Source organism: Phascolarctos cinereus, unplaced genomic scaffold (assembly GCF_003287225.1).
Source record: "Phascolarctos cinereus isolate Bilbo 61053 unplaced genomic scaffold, phaCin_HiC Scaffold_5;HRSCAF=322, whole genome shotgun sequence".
Taxonomy (NCBI): domain Eukaryota; kingdom Metazoa; phylum Chordata; class Mammalia; order Diprotodontia; family Phascolarctidae; genus Phascolarctos; species Phascolarctos cinereus.
In genome coordinates this window covers 117,904,157-117,928,828 of record NW_027555958.1, presented here as the reverse complement: position 1 = coordinate 117,928,828, position 24,672 = coordinate 117,904,157, and the positions used below count along the sequence as shown (strand labels likewise).

The following is a 24,672-nucleotide window of genomic DNA, read 5'->3' as shown; positions in this document are numbered from 1 at the left end:
TTTCCTAAAGTCAAAGTCTGACCATGCCATCCCCTTACTCAAGTAACTTCTGTATTTCCCCATTTCCTCCAGGAAAAAAAAATAAAGACCTTTGTTTGGCATTTAAATCCCTTCACAGTACGGCACCAACTTACCTTTCCAGAGTTATTGCATATTCCTCCCTTTCTCAAACACTATGGTCCAAGCAAGCTGGCCTTCTTCCTTTTTCCTTAACATATTACATCTCTCACTCCCTTGCCTTTGTCCTGGATGGCTCCGTGCTTGCCATGCATTCCTCCTCTCTTCTGCTTCTTAGAATCCTTAGTTCCCTTTAAGGCTCAGTGCAGGTGCCAAACACTTTCCTGAGCCCTCCTCCGACACCCCACGTACTAGTGCCTCCTCCAGTTCCAATTACCTTATGTTAATTTTGCATGTACCTATGAATGAACACATCTTTATCCCTAGCTCATTTGTAAATTTAGAGTACAGACTGTTTCACTTTTGTCCTTGTACTCCCATTTCACACTGTCTGACACTTAATAATTGTTTATTGATTGATTGATTGATTAGTTGCTCAAGGTCATACAACTAGTTAGTGGTAAAGCCAGGACTAGAAACCAAGTTTCTTGACTCCTAGTTTCGTACTGGATCCACTTTTGCACAGAAAAGTGAATGAGCAAAAGTAGATCACCTATATACTAATGGTATTTTAAAATATATCTTTTCTGTCCACTGTAATACTCTAGAGTCAGGAGAAGGTTGGTTATCCATGATAATGCAACCACCTTGGGAAAAGCACTTAAAGCAATATAACTTAGATTATTAAATGATATTAAGGCAGCTAGGTGGTTCAGTGGATATAGTGCTAGGCCTGAAGTCAGGAAGACTGTTCTTGGTGAGTTCAAATCCAGCCTCACATACTTGCTAGCTAAGTGTAACCCTAGGCAAGTCACTTTACCCTGTTTGCCTCAGTTTCCTCATCTGTAAAATGGGCTGGAGAAGAAATGGCAAATCACTCCAATATCTTTGCCAAGAAAACCCCAAATAAGATCATGAAGAATCAGACACAATTGAAAAATGACTGAACAACAACATTAGATGATGTGAAGGTGTAATCTTTAGCAAAGTTTTCTGATGTTGAATACACAGTAAAATTTTAGAACTTGATGGTAGGAAAACCCTTCCCTCCCTCCTTCTTTTTACCTTCCTTCCTTCCTTCCTTCCTTCCTTCCTTCCTTCCTTCCTTCCTTTGTTCCTTCCTCTCTTTCTTTCCTTTTCTTCCTTCCTTTCTTTCTCCTCTTCTTTTCTTTCAGAATAAGTTAATAACTTTTTAAATCAATCAATAGAAATGGAAAATGATTCATTTTCTGTTCTTTTCTCAAAAGGCCTGTTTCCATGCATATGTATCATATATTTACAGAAAGCTGATAGTATTATAATGCTTGTACTATATTAGAAAAGGAAAGGCATTACAAGGGGAAGGTACTCCAGGAGTTCTGAATTCCACAGGCCTCCAGATAATTCCTGAGTATATAAATGGTAGAGCAGGGGAAGTGGCAGGGTCCCAAGAGTCTATGTTTCCACTCCTCTCAACACTGAAAGCATGACTAACAAGCTGCCCATAGTAATGTCTTTGTTTTAAGGTTCGTGAATGTTGTGTCCCATTACCCCTCATTCCCCTGCTCTTTTCCTCTCACATACCTCCCTTTACTTCTGCCTCCTCCACTTCCCCCCAAATAAATATATTTTTAAAAAAATCAGTAGCCAGGAAACATTTCTCCAGGATCATGGTATGAATATTTTTATGGAAAAGATTTAGAAAGGATAGTTGCCATTAGCTGACTAAGCATGGGTGATACCACTTTAGAAAAAAAAAACTCAGAAAACTACGGCTAGAAAATGAATGATCTATTGTGAATGCATATTTTGTTGGTTGGCTATGAATATGCTAGCAAGAGCTCCAATGTAGAAGTCTTCATTTTAAGAGCATAGAAGCATAGTTGACTGATGTAACAAATCAGAGACCATTGTGTATTGGACTCGATTAAACCAAGAGATGAATCTGTCCCCACAGCTTTAACCAACAACAATATTAGTGTTCTTATTAGTAGTTATTACAACATATTATATGTGACATATGTAACATATTAGAGGGTAAGCATATATAATATACAATTGCAATATTAATAATAATAGTAAGCTTGGTCCTCCTCACAGGGGTGCTCAAATGCAAAGCAAGTTCTCAGTCCCTTTTCTCTCTCTTGGTGGCATTTGAAAGTGTAAAGCTTTGAATACCAATTGCTTGAACTGGACATATGTGAATCTCTTCTAATCCTACTAATCCTGTCCCCAAGTGCTTCTTTGTGTGGGGAGGCAACACACATAGATCTAAGTGAAAGTGGTCTTAATCCTGGAAATGTGGAAAAATGTCCTAGTGTGAGAGTAGGGAGAGGGAAAGGCTCCCTAGCAGAGAGGACCTGCTGAAGAGACTATTGTGTCAGGGAGAGAAAGGGGATGGGGGGTGTGGGTGTTGGGGAGTGAGGGGAGGGGGAGAAGAAGAGAAGCCCTCTCACCTTTTCTGAGCTATTGGGAGGAGAGCAAACCCACCCAGCAGGAGAGCTCCCTCGCAAACAGCCATCGCACACTTGAGCAAACTTACAGAACTGAGACAAAGTTTCCAAAGGCTGGGAAATTCAGCCACCGCCGGCTTTCAGCAGTGGGAGCCCAGCGGGCTGGGGACCTAATGTGCTGACTTCATTATTCCCCTGCTCCCCTTTCAGAAGGGCAGATTTGTTTGCAGAATTGTGAGCTGTTGCTCCTTCTCCAAAAAGACAGTAAGCAAAACCACCTCATTCCTAATAAACAATCTCCTTCATCATCATCATCGTTCTCATGTAGCCCCAAAGAGTCCCACTGGTTCTAGAACTTTACAAATCCTAATAGTGGACAACGAAGTGCCCCCCAAACTTCCTCACTTTATTTGGAGCAACTTCTAAGTCCTCTCTGCCCATCCTGGATACAAAAGAAACTGAGCGGACTCAGCAGCTTTTGAACCTTTTCTAAGGAATTTTGACTTTATCGCTGCAGGCTTAAGGAAAGCTTGAATCTTTTCATTCACGCAAAATAACTTGTGCCAGCATCGTATAATTCAGGAATGTGTGAAAAATGCAAAAGGTAAAATATCAGCCGGTTGGATGGGCAGAAGATCATTGATAATAGAATTATTGTATAGTGCTATATAATCTCTCAAAGCAATGTCACACACAAGATTTTACTTGAGACTTGAAACAACACCTTGATGGTATTATTATTGGGATTGGATATACTTGTAATCATTACAATGAAGAAGCTTGTGGATTTGGGTAACTATTTTCATTATATAGGGACAAGGAATGGACTTGTGGTTTTCGGTAGTGTGTAGGGAGTTTCCGGGTAAGGAAACTCCTCTACCAATCCTTTTCAGTCTTAAAGAAATGCCTAGGACCCCAAGAGGTTAAGTGATGTACCCAGGGTCATATAGCCAATATATGTCAGAGGTAGGGCTTGAACTCAGGCCTTCCTGACTTCTAGGCAGACTCTCTGTCTCCACTATGCCAAATTGCCTCTCATACAGAGGAAATTTAATAATTGGATTGCAGAGCTAAGCACAGGTATGCAAGCCAGTAACCCCTGCCACTGAGAATGACAAGCCTGGCAGATATCTTTTTTTTTTCCTTATTTTATTTTTTTTTAAATTTTTTTTTCCCGTATGCTTTTGAGTTGAAAATTTTTCTCCTTTTTCCTCCCCCCCACCCTCCCCAAGACGGCGCACAATCTGATATAGGCTTTACATTTACATACCCATTAAACATATTTTCACATTAGTGAAGTTGTAAGTAAAAATTAAAACCAATAGGAGGAACCATCAGAAAGATGAAACAAAACTCAGCAGAAGGTAAAAATAAGTGACAGCGATTCGACTTCCATAGTTCTTTCTTTGGATGTGGACAGCATTTTCCATCCTGAGGCCTCTGGAGATGTCTTAGATCCTCGTAATGCTGAGAAGGGTTCAGTTTAGCAATCTTAGTCATTGCATAACGTGGCTGTTATTGTGTACAAAGTCCTCTTGGTTCTGCTCACTTCACTCAGCATCAAACCATATAAGTCTTTCCAGGTTTTTCTAAAGTCAGCCTGTTCATCATTTCTTATAGCACAATAGTATTCCATTACATTCATATACCACAACTTGCTCAGCCATTCCCCAATTGATGGGCATCCTCTCAATTTCTAATTCTTTGCCACCACAAAAAGAGCGGCTATGAATATTTTTGTACATGTGGGTCCTTTTCCCATTTGTTTGATCTCTTTGGGATATAGCCCTAGAAGTGCTATTGCTGGATCAAAGGGTATGCACATTTTTGTAGCCCTTTGGGCATAGTTCCAAATTGTTCTCCAAAATGGTTGGATCATTTCACAACTCCACCAACAATGAATTAGAGTTCCAATTTTCCCACATCCTCTCCAACATTCATCATTTTCCTGTTTTGTCATGTTGGCCAATCTGATAGGTGTGATGTGGTACCTCAGAGTTGTTTTGATTTGCATTTCTCTAATCAATAACGATTTAGAGCATTTTTTCATATGACTATAGATGACTTTGATTTCTTCATCTGAGAACTGCCTGTTCATATCCTTTGACCATTTATCAATGACTATAGATGGCTTTAATTTCTTCATCTGAGAACCTGTCTGTTCATATCCTTCAACCATTTATAAATTTGTCTTAATTCTCTATATATTTTAGAAATGAGGCCTTTATCAGAGAGACTGGTTGTAAAAATTCTTTCCCAATTTTCTACCTTCTTTCTAATCTTAGTTGCATTGGCTTTGTTTGTGCAAAAACTTTTCAATTTAATGTAATCAAAATTATCCATTTTGCTTTTCATAATGTTCTCTTTCTCCTGTTTGGTCATGAATTCTTCCGTTCTCCATAGATCTGATAGGTAAACTATTCCTTGTTCTCCCAGTTTACTTATGGTATCAGCCTTTATATCTAAGTCCTGAACCCATTTTGACTTTATTTTGGTATATGGTGTGAGATCTGGATCTATGCCTAGTTTCTGCCATACTCTTTTCCAGTTTTCCAGGCAGTTTTTTTCAAAGAGTGGGTTCTTATCCCAGAAGCTGGGGTCTTTGGGTTTATCAAATAATAGATTACTATAGTCATTGACTACTGTGTCTTGCATATTTAACCTATTCCACTGACCCACCTCCCTATTTCTTAGGCCTGGCAGATATCTTGAGAAATCAGGAGTTCTGAGCTACAGTGGGCTAAGCTGTTCAGGTGCCCACACTGCTTGGCACTGATAAGTTGAATCCTCAGGAAGAAGGGTGGGCACCAGGCTAAGGAGGGAAAGGGAGAAGAAGGGGGGGGGGAGGAGGGAACTGGCCCAGGTTGGAAACACAGCTGGTTAAAGCCAATCAGATTGCCAACCTGGGTGAGATAGGGAGACCTTGTCTTATAAATAAATAAGCAAAGGAATGAAAGAATAATTTGAATTGGAGTTTAATCCAGTAATATATAATGGAAACATTTTCAAACTGAAACTATTACCTTAAAACTTTTCAAAGGAAAGACAATATAACTATGGAAATACAACATTTCACCCAAACATTTAGCTAGTTCCTGGAACCTCAAGTTGTGTCAGATAACAAAATCTAAATACTTTGATTCTTTCTGCTTTATTGATTTATCATTCATTTTATAATATTTAAGTTTGTTGTTGTTGGTCCTTGACATGATGGGGTGATGTCTTGACTTGTGAGAGAACTGGATTTAAAGGGAGGCAGAGTTTCACAAAGTCATCAACCTCACTCTGTCTTCCAGAGTCATCAAAGTACAGTGGCATGACAAAAGTCAAGATGACTGGCGATGGCTTGGGATGCAGTGGATAACCTTGGCATCTTTTATGTCTGACCACAGTGCTTGTTTTAGCCATCTCCATGGCCATTGGAACAAATTGCTCTCATCCGTCCATTCCACCAGGGGAAGTCTTTGCACGCTTGGGGTAGACATCCTCCTAACTCACCAACGGGTTTGAGGCCCACTGGTTACAGCTTCTTGGAGACACAGGTGAGAGTTTAGTGCCAGGTAGACACCAAAGGTGGATGAGCACCGCTGAAAAGGGTTCAGCAAGCCCACACACCAGAGGTGCTAGTTCTTTTTGAACACCCCATATATCCTGATATTTAAGTAAATTCTATATAAAGGATGTCATCCAAGAAATGCATGATTGGAAAAAAAAAGACTGGTCATATAATGAAAGCTAAGGGATAGCTGATGGATAACTCGCACACTCCATTGATATCTGTGAAATGTAAAGAAAATATCAGGAAGGATATTCTTCAAATATTGGTAGACACCCATATTGAGCTTATGAGAGGGCATGGGTGAAGATTACATGGGATGGACCATCATGGATGGATATATTTTGCATTACCAGAGTGAACATTTACATTAGTAAGATCATAGATCCATTTGGAACTCCATCTCCGCATCTCTGCCTTTTCATTGTTTTTCTCTTATTTGTGGAATGCTCTTCCTCATCACTTCTATCTCCCAGTTTAGCTATATTTCTTAAAGACTCAGTTCAAATTCCACCTTCTGCAAGAGGCCTTTTCTAGTTCTGCCCACTTCCAGGGTCTTCCTTCTGAGATCACCTGCCACTAACACTGTATATATTGTGTACATACGTAATAGTTTGTGTGTTGTCTCCCCTTTCCTCTTCCCATTACAATATGAGCTCCTTGACAGTCCAGGAACCATGTTTTGGCCTTTCTTTCTATCCCTAGTACTTAGCACAATTCATGGGCACAGAGCAAGCCCTTATTAAATGTTTGTTGACAGAGTGACTGTTTATATCCACGATAGTGTAGTCATGGATTCTTGGTCCATATTAATAAATGTTGCTGTACAGCTTAAAATATTCTCAACAGTGTTTGCTTCAGCAGCACATATACTAAAACTGGAATAATACAGAGAAGATTAGCATAGCCCCTGAACAAGGATGACATGTAAAATATTCTAAACAGATGCAGCTAGTTACAGAACACTGAGGGCTAGTTAGAGAAGTGATCCTACTGCACTGAATAGAGGAGGAGAAAGTTTTGGCCAAAACCAAAATGATATAAAATAAGATAGCAAGAGTATGATAGCAATGCGTTATTGCTGATTTTCAGCTCTTCAGGAATATAGTAATACTGCGTGACTTAGTATCATTCTGCAACAGGGGTAGAATATTGTTATTAAAAAGAGGCTGTTTTTCAGGGAGAAGTTTGGGATTACTAAGTTTCCTCAAAACAATCCAGTATGTTCTCCTACTGCTTAATTCTGGGCCTTATTCAATGTCCATTTGCAGAACAAGACAGAAATATTGCAAAGCTTCCTGAATCTACTGTATATAGTGATGATCAAGCACCATAGGTGGTCCACCTAATGGCCTATTACAGTCAGGACAATCGACATTCTTTACACATTCACATCTGAATATATCCCTTTCCCTGTCTCTGCCCAGGGAACAACTTCTGGCAACGAAGATTACAAAGGAAAAAAGACAGAAAACATTTTTAGCAAAACCATCATATCAGCTATGAATAAAATATTCCATACCCCAAGACTCCCAACTCTGAAATGAAGGAAGGGAGGTGCATTTTTCAACCTTTTACATGGTCAAGTTTGGTCATTTCAACTATACAAACTTGTATTTTGGTTTATTGATCTTCCTGTTTATGTTGTGGTAGCCCCGTGTGTGTACACCTATGTTACATATTACATACATATATACACACAGATGTACAGATATACATCTATGTGTATTTATATGTTGTTTTCTGAGTACTTACTTTACAAAGCGCTTACTTCACTTTGTGCCAGTTGATATACGTCTTTCATGTCTTTCATTGAATTCTTGATATTCTTTGTTCCTTATGATATGACAATATTCCAAATATTATATTTACCAAGTCCCCAGTTGATGGGTATCTACTTTTTTTCTAGTTCTAAGCTACCACAAAAAGTGCTGTTATGACTATTGAGTTGCATATGGGATCTTTCTTTCTAATTTTGACATCTTTGGGGGTATCTGCCTAGCAGTGAAATCTCTGGGTCAAAATGTATAAGCATTTTGGTTACCTTTTTTCCCCCTCACAATTCCAGTTTGCTTTCCACAAAGATTGGTCATTTCACAACTCCACCAATAGTATGTTAGTGTACTTGTCTACTTGTAGCCCCTTCAACATTGATGATTTCCATTTTAAAAATTTTAGCCATTTTTCTGGATGTGAGATAAAATCTCAGATTTATTTTACTTGAGATTTCTTACTAGTAATTTAGTGCAACCTCTCATAATTTATACTTTGCAAGTCTTCTTTTTAAAAAAAATTTAAAAAAATTTTTTTGGCTGGGCAATGGGGTTAAGTGACTTGCCCAGGGTCACACAGCTAGTAAGTGTGAAGTGTCTGAGGCCGGATTTGTGCAAGTCTTCTTTTGATAACTTTTTGTTTATATCCTTTGACTACTTAGCCACTGAGGAAATTGCGCATAGTCTTACATACTTGTAATTCTCTGCATATCTTGGATATGAGGACCTTATCAGAGACAGTGGATACATAATTTTTTGTCAGTTGAATTTCCCTTCTGATTCTACTAGAATTGATTTTGCTTGTATGTTTTCCAATTTCATGTAATTTTAATCATCTGTTTTATTTTTGTAATATCGCCTATCTTTTGTTTGGTTAAGCATTTTACCCTTACCCTGATATAGTTGTAAAATATAACTCCATCAATTTTATTTTTTAATTAAATTAATTTTTTGTTACATTTTAAGTTCCAAACTGTCTCTCCCCTCTTCCCCACCTGCCTCGGAGGAGGCCACCATTTCACACACACACACACACACACACACACACACACACACACACAGGCACGCAGATATCTGTGTATCCATCTGTAAAACCATACTTAGCATACTTCTATTCATCAGTTCTTTCTCCGAAAGTGGATAGCAACTTCCTTTGCAGTTGATTTGAGTATTTATAATACTCAAAATAACTTTGTTCATAGTTCTTTGAATAGTATTTCTGTTACTGTATACAATGTCCTCTTGGTTCTGCTAATTTTACCCACCATTATTTCATGCAAGTCTTTCCATGGTTTTCCTAAAATCAACCAGCTCATCATTTCTTGTAGCACAGTGGTGTACTATCACAATCATATACCGCCATTTGTTTAGCCATTCCCCAATTGATGGGTCATCTATTTTCCTTTATTTTTTTTACTGATATAACCTTTTATATTTAAGTTCAGTGTCTATTTGGAACTTATAGTGATATATGGTGTATGATGCTGTTCTAAATTTATTTATTTATTTTTGCCACATTGCTTTCTAGTTTCCCAGCAGTTCTTGTTAAATAGAGAGTTCTTTCCCAAGTAGTTTATGTTCTTATGTTTGTCAAACATTGGGTAAATGTTTGATTTTTCCCCCCCTAGTTCTTGTTTATCTAATCCAGGAATATGGAATCTGTGGCCTTAAGGACACATGTGGCCTTAGTTAACTCTAAAATTAACAAATAGTTTTAATTTTTTAAAATTATTAAGTACAAAATAGGTTTTTATAAAATAATGCACGTTTTTAAGTATAACCAAGAAGTTTCTTGAATGTGGCCTTATTTGATTACAGTTAAATTTCCAACATGAAAAGGTTCCCCTGATCTAATCTGTTCCACAGATCTGTGTTTTTGATTTTTAACCTGTACCAAATAGTTTTTTAAGAAATAATTATGCTTTATAATTTGAGATATGGAAGTGCTTAAAGTCTACTTTCTACATTGTTTATTTTCCTTGGGATTCTAGATCTTTTGTCCTTCCAAATGAATGTTGTTATTCATTTGTCTGTTTTTATAAACTGACACCCCAGTCCCCCCTTCCCTTTGTCTGACCAATAAAGAACTAAATCTGTAAATTAACGTCATTCATAGTTATTATATTGGCATAAGCCAGGTATGAACAATGAACATTCCTACAACTATTTATATGTTCTTTGTTTCTTTAAATATGTTTAAGTATGTTGTTTATTTCTTTAAATGGAATCTTTATTTCTTTAAAGATAATTTTATAATTGTATTTATAAGTCTTAAGCCTGAGACAGTAGTCTGGAAGTCAGAAAGACCTGGATTTAAATCTTACCTCAGACACTTATCAGCTGTGTCGCCTTGGACAAGTCACAACTCTTCTGTGTTAGTTACTTCATCTATAAAATAAGATAGTTAGCCTAGATGGTCTAAGTTAGCCTAGATAAATCTAAGATCGTACAACTTTCAATTATTTCATGACTTTTGTAGTCATTTTGAGCAGAATTTCCTTTTTTAACTGTTTCCTCCTAGATTTGTTATTGATATATAGAAAGGCTAATGATATATATATATATATATATATATATATATATATATATATCTATATATATATATAGATAGATATCTATATCTATATATATGTATATATATGTGCATATATATACATATATATATCTATATATGTGTGTATATATACACACACATATATATGTATATATGTATATATCTATATATATGTGTATGTGTATATATATATATATATTATTCTACTACTCTACTAAGGCATTTCTAGAACTATATCAGATACTAGTGTGGAAGAAGAGTCATACTTGCTTTATCAGTATTTACTGGAAAAGATTTTAGTGTTTCTTCATTATAAATAATGCTGGGTTTTGGTGATTCATACATATTTCTTTTAAAAAATTTAATTGCCCTTCTATGCCTGTGCTTTTAATTAAAAAAAAAATTTAACATACATGAGTGTGGTACTTTGTTAAAGGTTCTTCCATTGTTATAGATATAATCATATAGATTTTGTTGGTTTTGTTTTGAAAAGATTAATTACACTCATTGTTTTTCTATTGGTGGTGCAATGATAGGGTGTACCCTTTGTGTTAACTTTATTTATCATATATATATATATATATATATATATATATATACATACATATGTGCATACACATACACACCTATCTATACATACACAATATACCTATATTCATGTGTAAGCGTATGTGTGCGTGCGTATGTATGTATGTATGGAGAGAGAGAGAGAGAGAGAGAGAGAGAGAGAGAGAGAGAGAGAAAGAGAGAGAAAGAGAGGGGCAGTTAGGTGGCAGAGTAGATAGAGTGGCAGGTCTGGAGTCAGGAAGACTCATCTTCCTGAGTTCAAATCTGGCTTCAGACACTTACTAGCTGTGTGACCCTAGGCAAGTCACTTAACCATGCTTGCCTCAGTTTCCTCACCTGTAAAATGAGCTGGAGAAGGAAATGTCAAACCACTCTGGTATCTTTTTGAAGAAAACCCTAAGTGGGGTCATGAAGGGTTAGACAGGACTGAAGTAACGGAACAACAGCGTGAAACCATAGAGGGCACAGGAATAGCTTTCCTTAGAATGTAAAAGTGATGGAAGGGACTTTTTGAAGTCCATTCTTCTCTACCTCACAAGCTGCCAAGTTGGGCTACATGAAAAATTCCAGAAAAGGGATTAGGAAGTATTTTCATTTGTCAGATCATCCTATAACTTCACTGTTCATAAGCTTTCACTGTGGCAAAGTTTACTCTGCCTTCAGGTTCATCTGAAATAAATATGATAACACTGCTTTTTAATTTTAGGCTGCTTCAAAACACTGTTTAATTAGGCACAGTGCAGCCTTGGAAAAATGTAATAAACAGGACAGTGATATTGATTTTTTTATTATCGCCTTAATTGTAGATTTAGATGTGTTAAAACTGAAGCAATCTTCCAGCTGCAATGTCTAATGAACTCCAAGATCAAATAAGATCTTGCTAATTACTGAGTTAATGAGAATAAGTTTGCAGGCAGAGCTGTGTTAGTAATTACATGTTTCAAAGGCTCTTGAAGCTAAATAAGATCCCATTTTGTCGTTCTAATACTGCATCCCTTGCCTTTCTTCCTTCGGACTATCTGTCATGGAAGCCCACCTTGTTTGCTGCTCCCAGTTCATTCTCTGTTGGCTCGTGGCATCAGTCTATGGCAAAGTAGCAGCTGGGCTTCAAGTCTTCAAAAGCTTTGGGAATGTTCAAGTGGGTAGCACACGGTATTTAGAGTCAAAGGAACTGGATTCAAATACTCATGGTGTGTCTTCCCTAACCAAGTGACTTTGGGTAAGTCATTCTCATCTCTAAATCTCAGTATCTTCATCTGTAAAATGAGAATGTTGGCCTATATGACCTCTTAGATCCCTGCTCTAAATCTATGACCCTACACTGAATTTTGAACTCACCTCAATGCCATATGTAAAGTGGTAATAGGAAATGTCTAAAACATGACAAAAGGAAGACATGTTTTTGACTCTAAGAAAAAAATGGGGGACAGAGAGGCCACTGAGTAGTCCTTTCCCTCATCCCAGGCCACAAATATGACCTTAAAGGAAAAATGAGTTACTAAGTTGGGGATAAAGATTATCTCCAACACTTCCTTTTTCTCTGGAATGTTTTGAAAGGGTGATTCTTTTGACCTAGTCAATGAAGTTGAAACAATATTGATTTTCATGCACCTATGTAGACTTAAAGCAACATCCAACCACAAACCCCAAAACAACATTTCATCGGCAATCTGGAGTGGTTTAATGTCCCTCAGTGTTATTCTAGTGTTTCCCAAAATGCTAAATCAAATCAGATGAGGTAAGATTTGTAAAATGCTCAGCACAGTGCCTGGCATGTAATAGGTGGTTAATAAATGTTTATTTTCTTCTCTTCTCTCCCCACCCCTTTCCCCCAAGGAATAATCCACTTTGGCATTTTAAATAAACACAATCTGTTAGGGTGATTTTGGGCATTATTCATACTTGCTAATGATCGACTCATTTTGCCTTTTACAAACTAGAGGAACCATCCTGTCAGAGAGTCACTGGCCTTTTAGTCCAGCCTTGTGTGCTTTATGTATTAGAGGTTCACATTGTGAGGGGGCCTAGGAGCAGGTTCTGGGCATATTGCAGGCTACACAGGGCACCAGTGAATTTCTCCAAATTAAGAGTAACTGCAACCTGCCTTGCTTCCCTTCACTCCATCACATAACCTGGAAACAGAAGAATCCCCTACCTGGTGAATTCTGCCTCTAGTGCAATGCTGGGCAGTCAGCAATGCACTCTAATTAGACCCTTGACCTCCAGGAGTTAGCAGTCTAAAATAGAAAGCCTCAATGAAAACCCTTACTAAACGAAACTCATCACATTACTAATCAACTTGACCCAGAGGTTTGCACACAGTGCATGTATACAGCAACGCTCCACTCTTTTCCCCTTGTCTTAGATGTTCTCTTCTAGTGTATCCTATGCTCCCACCATAGTCTCCCAAGGCTGACCGCAGTAGGACTCCCTGTTCTTTTCAGTCCCCATACCTTTCTCGTGCTATTCCCCATGCTTTTATCTCTTTCCTCTTCTATCTGTTCAAATTTCACTTACCTTTTGAACTTTGACCTGAGGTTTGTAAACTTAGAATTTCTTTTTTGATAATTATATTTCAGTAAAATTGGTTTCTTTCTGTAATTCTATGTATTTTGTTTTGTGCCTTTAAACATATTATTCTGAGAAGGAGCTCGTAGGCTTTACCTGAATGCCAAAGGCCTGCCTTAACTCCTAACTCAAAAGCTACCCCTTTGCAGACCTTCGCCCTCTCAGATTTCACACAGCATCTTTCCCCTCTTTCTTATAAGATAAATAGGCCACGGCCCAAGGGACTCTGCCTTATGAACCATTTTGTTATTGTTCTGTCCATTTTTTAGTCATGTCTGATTCTTTGTGGCTCCATTTGGGGTTTTCTTCGTAAAGATTCTGGAGTGGTTTGCCATTTCCTTTTCTAGCTCATTTTACAGATGAGGAAACTGAAGAAAAAGAGTTAAGTGACTTGCCCAGGGTCACACAGCTTGTAAGTGCCTGAGGTCAGATTTGAATTCAAGTCTTCCTGTCTTGGCCTGGCACTCTAATCACTGTGCCATCTAGCTGCCCCCCTAATTCTTGTTGTTCTGTCGTATCTGACTCTTTGTGACTCCATCTGGTGGTTTCTTAGCAGAGATACTGGAATGGTTGGCATTTCCTTTTTTAGCTCATTTTATAGATAAGGTAACTGAGGTAAATAGAGCTAAGTGACTTGCCCAGGGTCACACAGCTAGTAAATGTCTGAGGCTGGATTTGAACTCAGGTCTTCCCAACTCCAGGCTCAGCACTTCAGCCAATGTGTCATCTAGCTGTCCTCTCACTCACCATCTCTTTCCCCAAACTCTTAAAACAATGACCTGCATAAATAGAATAGGCATCTAACAGATATTTGTCAAATTGATTTTTTTTGAGTAAATATTTATGACAGGACCAGCTCTAGGAGGAGTCTGATAGTAGTGGTGTGACCCTTGGCAAGTCACTCTAAGTGCTAGACAGCTCTCTAAGATGAGAAGTTTCAGGGCAAGGAATGATCTGTTCTGGTAAAAAGAGTTATCCTTATCAGAAGTTCCCTATATCACTGAAGTCACAGATCCATTAAAAAAAATTCTTTTTTGACTATCAAAAAAAAAAGATGCAAATTAGCCTAAACTGGTGCACTCTTCAGACTTAAGAAAAAAATGGTGTTTTTGTTTTTACCATTTAAATAAACTATTAATGTGATTTATATATTGTATTTAACAATCACGGAGAGCCAGAAATATCTCTGAGAGGATGGTTTTTCTCAGATTTGTCTTAAAGTTGATGAGTATGGAAAAAACAAAACAAAACAACAATTTATGTTTGAGTGAAGTTGATGCTTTGATCTCTACCTTAGCCCCTTTCTCTTTACTTTCTCAGTTCTCTTTCCTTACCTGTTCTTGTCTTTTCCAGAGTAGAAACTTCACTCAGGATGACAGAGCTCAGACATATTTTGCTTCAACTGTATCTCCAGGCTCTAGCTGACTCCAGGCACTACAGCTCCCTGGAAATATCTCTGGGGAAAAGTTCAATTTCAGAGAGGTCCCCTGACCCTTCTCCCTCCATTGGGGAGCTGCTGTGTTTTCAGATGTAGTGGACCCAGTAGGGGGTTAATCCCCTCAGCAAACATCATATCCTTTCCTGACCCACTTATGCACTGGAATCAAGGCTAAAAAGTTTCTTTTGAAGCTTTCCTTCCCTTCTTTATTTGTGCATCACAGAATGAAGGCTAACCTCGGCTCCCCAGTGAGGAGCTAGTCTGAGGAGGTGGGGGAGCTGGGCAGGGACTAACAGATTTCCTGTGCTAGTTCTCGCCAGAAAATATGTGATTGCCAATTGTAGAGAGGGTCTCCAAAAGCATCAAATCAGGGATTACACTTCTTTTTTTTTTCCTATAAGGCAAGAAGCCATTTACTTCAATAGGGTTAAAATAAACCTGGGCATACTCAAGACTTAATTTTCAAAGATAAAGTTTCTCCACATAAAGTATATCGAGACTTTGGACTCAAAATCCCTTGACAATTGGTCAGTGATGTATGTTTGAATTAAGACATTAGCAGCTAACTCTTATGATATTGTTGAGCTTAGTAAAACTGGTTGGCCGTGGAAGAGCTATTATAATTTATTTGAAAAGAGGGCTGTTAAATTGAGCCAGCTCTTTTATATTCCCAAATCTTTAAAAAAAATTTTTAATAGTGTTTTATTCCCTATATACTTTCTTTTTCATCATAATAAGTACATTTTACTCATGGTACCGTTTGGGTCTTCATGTATTATACATTATATGGCCGTTCATTCAATGTTTGCAAATCATAAGCTGGTTGTTGGCAGCAATTTCACAATATAGATGTGCAGAGCAATGGAAATTATTACTGCTAGTAATATTGCAAGGAGAATTAAAGTTTCTTTTTACAATGCTCAGAAACGGCTTCCTAATAATTTGTATCAGCTGTCCGACCTCAATGTGTTAGAATTGTTTTATGGTATCATTTCAGATGAGGAAACCGAGGCATATCAAATTGCTGATGGGTATGAGATGCATACCGGCCAGCAGTGAAATTGACACTAGTTTCCAGAGTCTGACAGAGCATTGACCCTCAGATCCTTATCTTTAGTCCTCTGCTGGGCTTGGGTGCTGAATATGTACGTATACATATTCAAAGAAAATAGAAAACAATAAACTGTTCTTCTTAAGTATTCTTCAGAGCTGTTCTGTGCCTCAGGAAAACAACGACAACAATATTTCGGATTTGTATAATGTTCCCAAATGAATACATGAAGACCATTGTTCCCATTTTACAGATGAGGCAGCTGAGGCACAGGGAAAGTTTTCCTAGAGGAGAGGATTATAAATGGTATGCCGGGTTCTCCATTTTGCATTAGACAAATCTTTTGCTGACCTTTGGAAGTTGAGTACTCATAATCATTAACATTTGTATAGCATGAAGATTTGCAAGGTACTTTACACATATTATATCATCTGATCCTCCCAACAGCCCTATGAGGTAGGTGCTATTATTATCCCCATTCTACAGAAAAGGAGACTAAACCTCAGAGAGATTAAGACTTACTCAGAGTCGCATAAGTAGTGAGTGTCTAAAATAGAATTTAAACTAGTAGAACATAAACTCCTTGAGGGCAGGAACTGTCTGACTCGTTTTTGTATCCTCAGTACCTAGCAATGCCTGGCCATTCGTAGGTGATTAATGAATGCTTGTTGGTTGATTGATAGATTCCTGAGTGCAAGTCTAGGAATCTATCTACCATAACTCAGTATCTCTTTCACAGTGGTTGCTCTTGGTGAAGGCAATGGTGAAGAAATTGCTCGGGCTATCCAGTATCCAGTGCCACCAACATAAACAGTCTTGCAGAGTTATATAACTCAAATGCATTTTATATATCATACATATATAACATCAATATATGTATGTTACATCAATATAACATCAAATATATTCTGGTTGGCTTGCAGGACAGATATTCACTTTTACTGCTGGTTTACTTCATAAGAAAAACCTTCAATTTAAAGGGAGGTAGAATCTGGAGTAGATTTAATAGCACTTAACAGGCTAAGGCTTCCTCATTATAATTTTTTGGTGGACAGTGAATCCTGCTTAATGAAATACCATCAGAACCAGTCAAAAGCTGACACAAGGCATTAGCTGTTAGTGGTTGCGACCACATTCAGTTAAACTCTTCAAAGACCTTAGTGAAAAACTCATAGACCATGAGGTTGTTTAGCTTTCTCTTTCAGGTGAAAGTGCCTCATTTTGACTCTCTTCTGTAGCATTGCAGGATTTCTTCTGCAAAAGATATCTGTCTTCTAACTTCTGCTTTTTAAGAAATTCTGGGAAGTAAATACCTGGTTTGTTCTGGACTTCTCCAAAGCTGAACTCCCCTGGAAAGAAATTTAAAATGTGCTAGGATAATAGGGTTTTTTTTTCTTCAAATGTTTGTAGGAATGGGAATTGAAATGCATGCTACTGGAAATTCTGGATGGAAGAAGCTTTATTTCTGAGACCATAGAGTGAAAAAAAAACCCTAATGTTAACAGCATACTTTAAGAAAAGATTTCTTTTTAATTTTTATTGTTCTTTTACTTTTACATTGCCTTCATTTCTAAATATAACTTTCCCCTATCCAGAAAGCTACCCCTTGTAACTAAGGATAAAAAAAGAAGAAAAAATCAGTTTTGCAAATCCAACCAACACAACAACTGAGTCTAGCAGTATATGAAGTGTTCCATACCCATAGCCCCCCACCCCCCAGCTCAGCAAAGAAGGGGGGCAAGTAAATTTTCTCATCTCCTCCTCATGGGCAAATGTGATCATCATAATTACACAGCATTTGGTGTTTTTTTGTCTCCTTCTCTTTCCATAACAATGTTTTAGTCAATGTATACATTGCTTTCCTAGTTCTGCTTATTTTATTCTATATTAATTCATGCTATGCTTTTACGAATTTTTCACATTCATTGTTTCCCATGGCATGCTAGCATGATATTATATTAACTTACCACAGGTTGTCCAGCTCTTTCCCAATAAATGGGCATCTATTTTATTTACAGGTTGTGGGTCCTAACAAAAAGAAATAAAAACATCATGCTGCTATGAATGCTTTGGGCAGCTAGGTGGCGCAGTGGATAGAGTGCCAGGCCTAGAGCCGGGAAGACTCATCTTCCCGAGTTCAAATCTGGCCTCAGACACTAGCGGTAAGATGCTGGACAAGTCACTTTCTGTTTGCCTCAGTTTCCTCATCTATAAAATTAGCAGGAGAATGAAATGACAAACCACTGCAGTACCTTTGCCTAGAAAACCCCAAATGGGGCCACAAAAAGTCAGACACAACTGAACAACCAAAATGAATACTTTGGTGTAAATGGGACCTCTTTCTGTCTTTGACCATATGGGGGTGTGTGCCTACTAGCAAGATCTCTAGGACCAAAATGAGAAAGATTTTATTCACTTTCTTAGAATAATTTCAAATTGCTATAAGACGCTTTTGAAAGAGAATTATCACCAAGGCCAGAGGAGTTTGTTGAGACCCCAGAAACATCCTGCTGGACGGAACAACACAGAACACAGAGATAGCCAACCTAACTCCATTTAACCCTGGCGTGGAGTTGCATGAAGAGGAAGGCTTGCCCAGGTGCCATCATTATATTCAAGGATGATATAGTCCTTTAGAGCACACTGTTGAAATGCATCAGGGTAACTGTATGTATCCCCATAGTATTCTGTAAGAGTATCCCAAAATACTCTGCCAGTCCTTCAAGTCTAGCCTCAACCGCCTTAGAAGTAGCACTGCATGCCTTTTAAAGGCACAGGTTTAAGAATGTCTTTTGTTTTTGCTGCTGCTGTCTTTGAATCTATCTACGTGTTTGGTTCACCCACTCCCAATGAGCTCAAATAACCAGAAAGAAAAAAGCCCCTCCTTCCTCCTTCTGCTTCCACCCCCTCATTCCTTTTCCCCAAGGAGACAGAAGAGAGAAAGATTAAGATGTAAGCTGGCCAGATAAGCCTGGAACTGGGTTTATTACTGGTGTTGAATGAGGATACAAGAGTATAAAGGCAAGCCTGCTTTATTGGAGCTAGAGCGAGGTTGGTGGGAGACCTGAGATGATTGTGTGCCACTCCAAGAAGGGATGTTCCATTAATTACACATTAACTATGTGCACTGAGTAGGAGGTAGAGGATAAAAAATGCAGATGTTTCTGCAGCCTGGCAGAATGAGAACGGCTCTTGATCCTGTCAAAAGAACATTTTGAATCAAAGGGGCTTCGTGGGAGTTAAAGAAAGGGTTTTGTGGGCTTGTGCTATGGTGCAGCCTTTTAATCATTAAGCCCTTTTATAGCGGTAAAATGAACATCCATTGTCATGGCCACTCCAATGAGGCCATCGAACCTGGTGAAAAGGGAGCGCTTTACTGCAGAAGGCACTAAAACCGGACACAGGCAGCCCCATGGCTGGAATTCCAAAGGCTGGCCCAGCAGCTCATCACAAAGAGAGAAAAGGCAGCCCAGGTTAGTTGGCTTCAACTGCTTTTTCTCCACGATCCCCTTCTTACAAGCTGAACATGCCCTGGTAGAATGCATGGCTACACTTTACAGGCTACCAGTTCCCTTCTTTTGTTTTCCCCACAAGGTTTTACTGGCTCCGGTTTCATTTTTACTGTTTTTTAAGCAAAGGTTACTTAGTAAAGCCAAGTGAAATGGTATTTGATTCTTAATCACTTTTCTACAGTTAGGATGAAGTCATTAGTGTTGGGAGAAGAATGGATTATGTCTTTTCCTCCCTTTCTTTCTTTGAGCAGTTAACCCCACTCTATCGTGCCTCAAAGGAGTGAAAATTGCCTTTGTCATCCAGTCGACCTTTTAAATACAACATGTCCAAAACCGGACTCATTATTTTTTCTCTTACACCCTCTTCCCTCCAAATTTCCCTATTATTGTTAATGGTACCACCATCTTCTCAGTGCCTCAGGCTCACAACCTAGGTGTCATCCTTGACTCTTTACCATTTGTCACCCAGCCCATATCCAATCAGTTACCAAGGCCCGTTAATTTCACCTTTGCAAACTTATCTCAAATATGCCGCCTTCTTTCCTACGATACTGCCACCACCCTGTTATAGGCCCTCTTCACCTGCAACAGCCTGCTGATTTGTCTGTCTGTTTCAAGTCTCTCCCCGCCTCCAATTCATCCTCTATTCAGTAACCAAAATAATTTTTCTAAAGCTCAGGTCTGGCCATGTCAACCCCCATTCAATAAAGGCCAGTGGTTCCCTATCACTTACAAGACTATATATAAAATCACCTATTTGGCATTCAAAACCCTTCACAACCTAAGCCTTCCTCCCCCAATTTTCCGGTCTTTTTATACCCTATTCCCCATCACGTATGCTTCGATCCAGTGACATTGGCCTTCTTGTCGTTCCACCAACAATACACTCCGTTTCTTGGCTCTTGCCATTTTCTCTGGTTGTTTCTCTGCCTCCTGGTTTCCTTTGAGTTCCAACTAGAATTCTATCTTCTATGGGAAGCTTTTCCTAACCCCTCTTAACACCAGTGCCTTTCCTTTTAAAATTATTTCCTATTTACCGCATATATAGCCTCTTTATATACATGTTTCCTTGTCTCTCTCATTAAACTGTGAGTTTCTTGAGGCTAAGGACTGTCTTTTTGCCTCTTTTTGCATCCCTAGCACTTGGCAAAGTGCCTGACACACAGTAGGCACATAATAAATGTTTATTGACTGACTGCTCAAAATACTTTAGAGATTCCCTATTACTACTAATATCAAAAACATACTCCTTTGTTTGGCACTGAAAGCCCTTCACAACCTGCTCCAATCTGCCTTTCCAGGCCTATTATTTATTACTCCTTTTCATATACTCTCCAATATAGCAAAACTTACCTACTTTCTCTTTCTCATCCACAGCATTGCAACTCCAGCTCAGTACCTTTTCATTAGCAATCCCCCATGCCTGGAATTACCTCCATTCTCATCTTTACCTCTTGAAATCCCCAGCTCTTTTCAAGTGTCAATGCAAGGACTATCTTCTTCATAAGACTTTTCCTCATCTCCTCAGCTGCTAGTGCCTCCTATCAAAAATAAATTAATATATTTTTATATATTTTCATATACTTCTATGTGTACATGTCTCTTGCAATAGAATGTCAGCTCCATGAGGGCAAAGACTATTTTATATTTGTCTGTGTATTTCTGGTGACCAGCACAGTGCCTGAAACATTGTAGGCACCTTTTATATGTTCCTTGACTGATTTTTATTTTTTAAGGGAAGAGAGAGGCTGTGTTCTTTAATTTTGACAGTATGGTTTTAACGTTGATCATTGTAGACAACAAGATTTTTCTTGCATTTCCATGTCAATTGTATTTTCATCAGTGCATGTGTTCCTATGAGTGTATGTTGTTTTCTTCATTCTTCTCTTCCTTCGAGCTTTCCCATGTCTCTCTGAATCTTCTGTATTAATCACTTCTTAAGGTACAGTAATATTCTATTACATTCATACACCATGATTTGCTCAATCATTCCTTAATCACTGGGCATATACTTTATTTTCAGCTTCTATTATAAAAAACAAGGCTCTTATAAGTATTTTTGTACATTGGGGTCTTTTCTGGCTATTATAATGTCTTTAGGATTAGTCACAGTAGTAGAATCTCTGAGTCAAGGGATACAAAAAGTTAAGTAACTTCTTTCACATGATTTCAAATTCTTTTCTGGAATGGTTGAATCAATGCACCTCTACCAATAGTGACTTAGCTTGCCTGCCTTCCTACAAACCCTTCAACAATGAATCTTGCTGTCTTTGCTAATTTGAAAAAGTATGAGGTGAATTTTGGGGTTGTTTTCATTTTGCATTTTTTTCAGGTGGTTATGATCATTTGAATTTCTTCTTTTGAAAACTGTTCTGTTGACCACTTATTTGACTCTTATTCTTACCTATTCATGTTCAGTTCCATGTAGATTTTGGCTATCAGATTTTCCTCAACCTGTATGTTTTCTTCTGATTCATTGCATTGATTTTACTTGTGAAAAGTTCACCTTTCTTATTGAAAGAGGTTAAGTGAGACTATAAACTTTGGAGCAACCATCAGTCTGCATTGGTAAAGGGAATATCTTCATTAGGAGTCTAATATACCAATGAAATCACAGGTCTGGAACAAATAAATAATAAACATATATTTATAGGTATAATTGTAGGCATAGATGAGTTATGGAGTTATATGTATACATAGTAGATGCATACATGTATGAATGCGTGTGTATATATTCATATACATACACACACACATTCACACATTTATATACACACATAACCATAAGCAAACGGGCTCGGTTAGAACTTGTCTTGTAGCATGACACACCTTGAAAGTAAGTTAGAAACTTTTGAAAATAGCATTTATTCTTGGATAATAAATTTAGCAGATTGCTACTTTGCTTTATTAAATGTTTCCCATCTGACCTAAAGATGCAATTGCAGCTGCCAAAATGACTAATTTATCCAGAGGGTGTAGTTTATAGATTGGGAGAAACTAGATCATCAAGTAGCATTATTTTATATTGGTGTGAAGTGAAAGATTTCAAAGAATGGAAATGACTTCACTTTTCTGATATGAATTTGAACTTGAAATTTAAGTTCTAATATTTAATTTTACAGATTTAAATAAAATTGTGGGTGAGCTTTTGAGGCATTATGGAAACTTATGTCTGGAAGGTGAGGATATTATATGAATAATTTAGATAATTACGTGGATAAATTAGATAATGAAGATTATTAGGAGGACTTTTGTTTAGCCACAGTACTCTGGGATGACTGGAAGAGAGAATGAGGCTGAAAACTTTGTGCAACTCTGCCTCACTTAAATCTAATTCATACATAAGTCAAGGCATCACCCCATGATGTCACTGATGCTCTTTGAAAATGAAGGATGAACAACAATTAAAAAGGAATAGAGTTTTAGGTCTAGATTACCCAAATTAGTTTCCTAGACTGTTCAAATTGATCAAATATTCACTAATCCTCTACCTTAAAGTATATTGTATGGATTCAAAACAATTGTTTAGTTGCATTCCTAGGTTAGGGAATGTCATGCAAAGGCACAAAGCTTCTATTGGTATACAAGTTATAGTAGTGAGAAAACAAAAGGAACCCACACACACCTACATGCTATGTAACATCTATGCACATGTATTCATTAATCAATCAACAGGCATTTATCAAATCTCTACTATATGCCAGAAACTATGATAGGCTCTGAAATACAAAGACAAGCTTTTGTCTTTAAGCATAAGGAGAGACAACATATATTTTAAATAGCTTCAAAATATTTAAAAAATAAATACAAGGTAATTGGGAAAAGGAAGTTGCAGCTGGGAGAATAAAGGCCTTGTATAGGATGTGGCACTTTAGCTGAGCCCTGCAGGAATCTGGGAATTCTCATAAGCAGAGATGAGGAAGGAGTGAATGCCAGGGAAGGGAGACAGTCTGTGCAGAGACATGGAGAGGAAAGATGTAATGTCATGTAGCAGAAACAGCAAGAAGGCCAGTGTGACTTTCTTGTGTATCTGTTGTTTAGGTATTCACTGGTCAAATATTTTACTCATATTTTTTTTCTAAAGGAATGCTTCAAATGCCTCCTTTTTTTTGTTGTTGAATGTCAGTCTTTGTGAGCGTGATTAGACTCAGATTTGCAGGTATATTAATTTGGGTTGCAGCGTGAGCTCCTTTGCCTATTGGAATATACTATTCCATTTCCTTCCGTGATTTCTCATGATTGTATATAATATTATGTTATTCAGATTTCCTTCCTTTAATATTTGAAGGTCTTTCTTCTGGCTGTCTGCAAAATTTGCTGTTTGTCATTGAGACTCATGATTTAATTTTTTTTTGTTTTGTTTTATTCTGAAAGTGATATGTGCATTCCTTCAATTTGTGCTTTGTTGTCTATATTCAAAAGTTCTGGGTGGTTTTCTTGTATTGTTTCCTGCATTATGGTATCCAGGTTCTTCTTGTTTTTAATATTTCATGTTCTTTTGGGAGATCTATGATTCTTAAGTTCTTTCTCTTCATCTTGCCATAAAGGTCAGTCATTTTGGCTGGAATAGAATTCATGTATTCTTTGAACGTTATTGCCCTTTGCTTTTCTTTTGACAGATTTCCCCTACTACAGTATTTTTGCATTTCACATGTCAATTCCCCTTTCACTTTTTTAGAGAGACTCTCTGTCATGTACTCTATTTTTTCTAATCTGTTAATTTAGTTTAAAAATTCTGCATTTAGAACTCTACATTCTGACCCATATTTATTCTTTTGTGGATTTAATTTTTTTCAAACCATTCTGGAGTTTCCAGTTGTTGTTCTGTGCTCTCTTATGAGTCCACAGGATTCTGTATTTCATTAGGCATTGCTTCACTTTCCTTTGTCTTAACACTATTTGCAAGAGAGCTTTGTATTGTCTTTGAGGATTTGCCACTCATCCTTCCTTCTTATTTTAGTGTTTTCCTTGTTGATTTCTCTGTGTACTGGGATGCTTTTTTTCTCCTAAAATCTTGTGATTTTTAGCTTTTAAAAAAATTCTCTCATCGTTCATTTTCTGACTCCTCTCTCTTTATTGTTGAGTAGATTCTTACTCCATTTCTA

At 37.7% G+C, this 24,672-nt stretch overlaps 1 non-coding gene across 1 annotated transcript; it reads left to right on the top strand.

The window, feature by feature from the left end:
* The first annotated feature begins 6,953 nt into the window (after window positions 1–6,953).
* Window positions 6,954–7,062, top strand: LOC144458019 (U6 spliceosomal RNA). Its single transcript, XR_013487582.1, has one exon. It is a non-coding gene; the product is annotated as a U6 spliceosomal RNA (small nuclear RNA).
* Window positions 7,063–24,672: the final 17,610 nt, after the last annotated feature.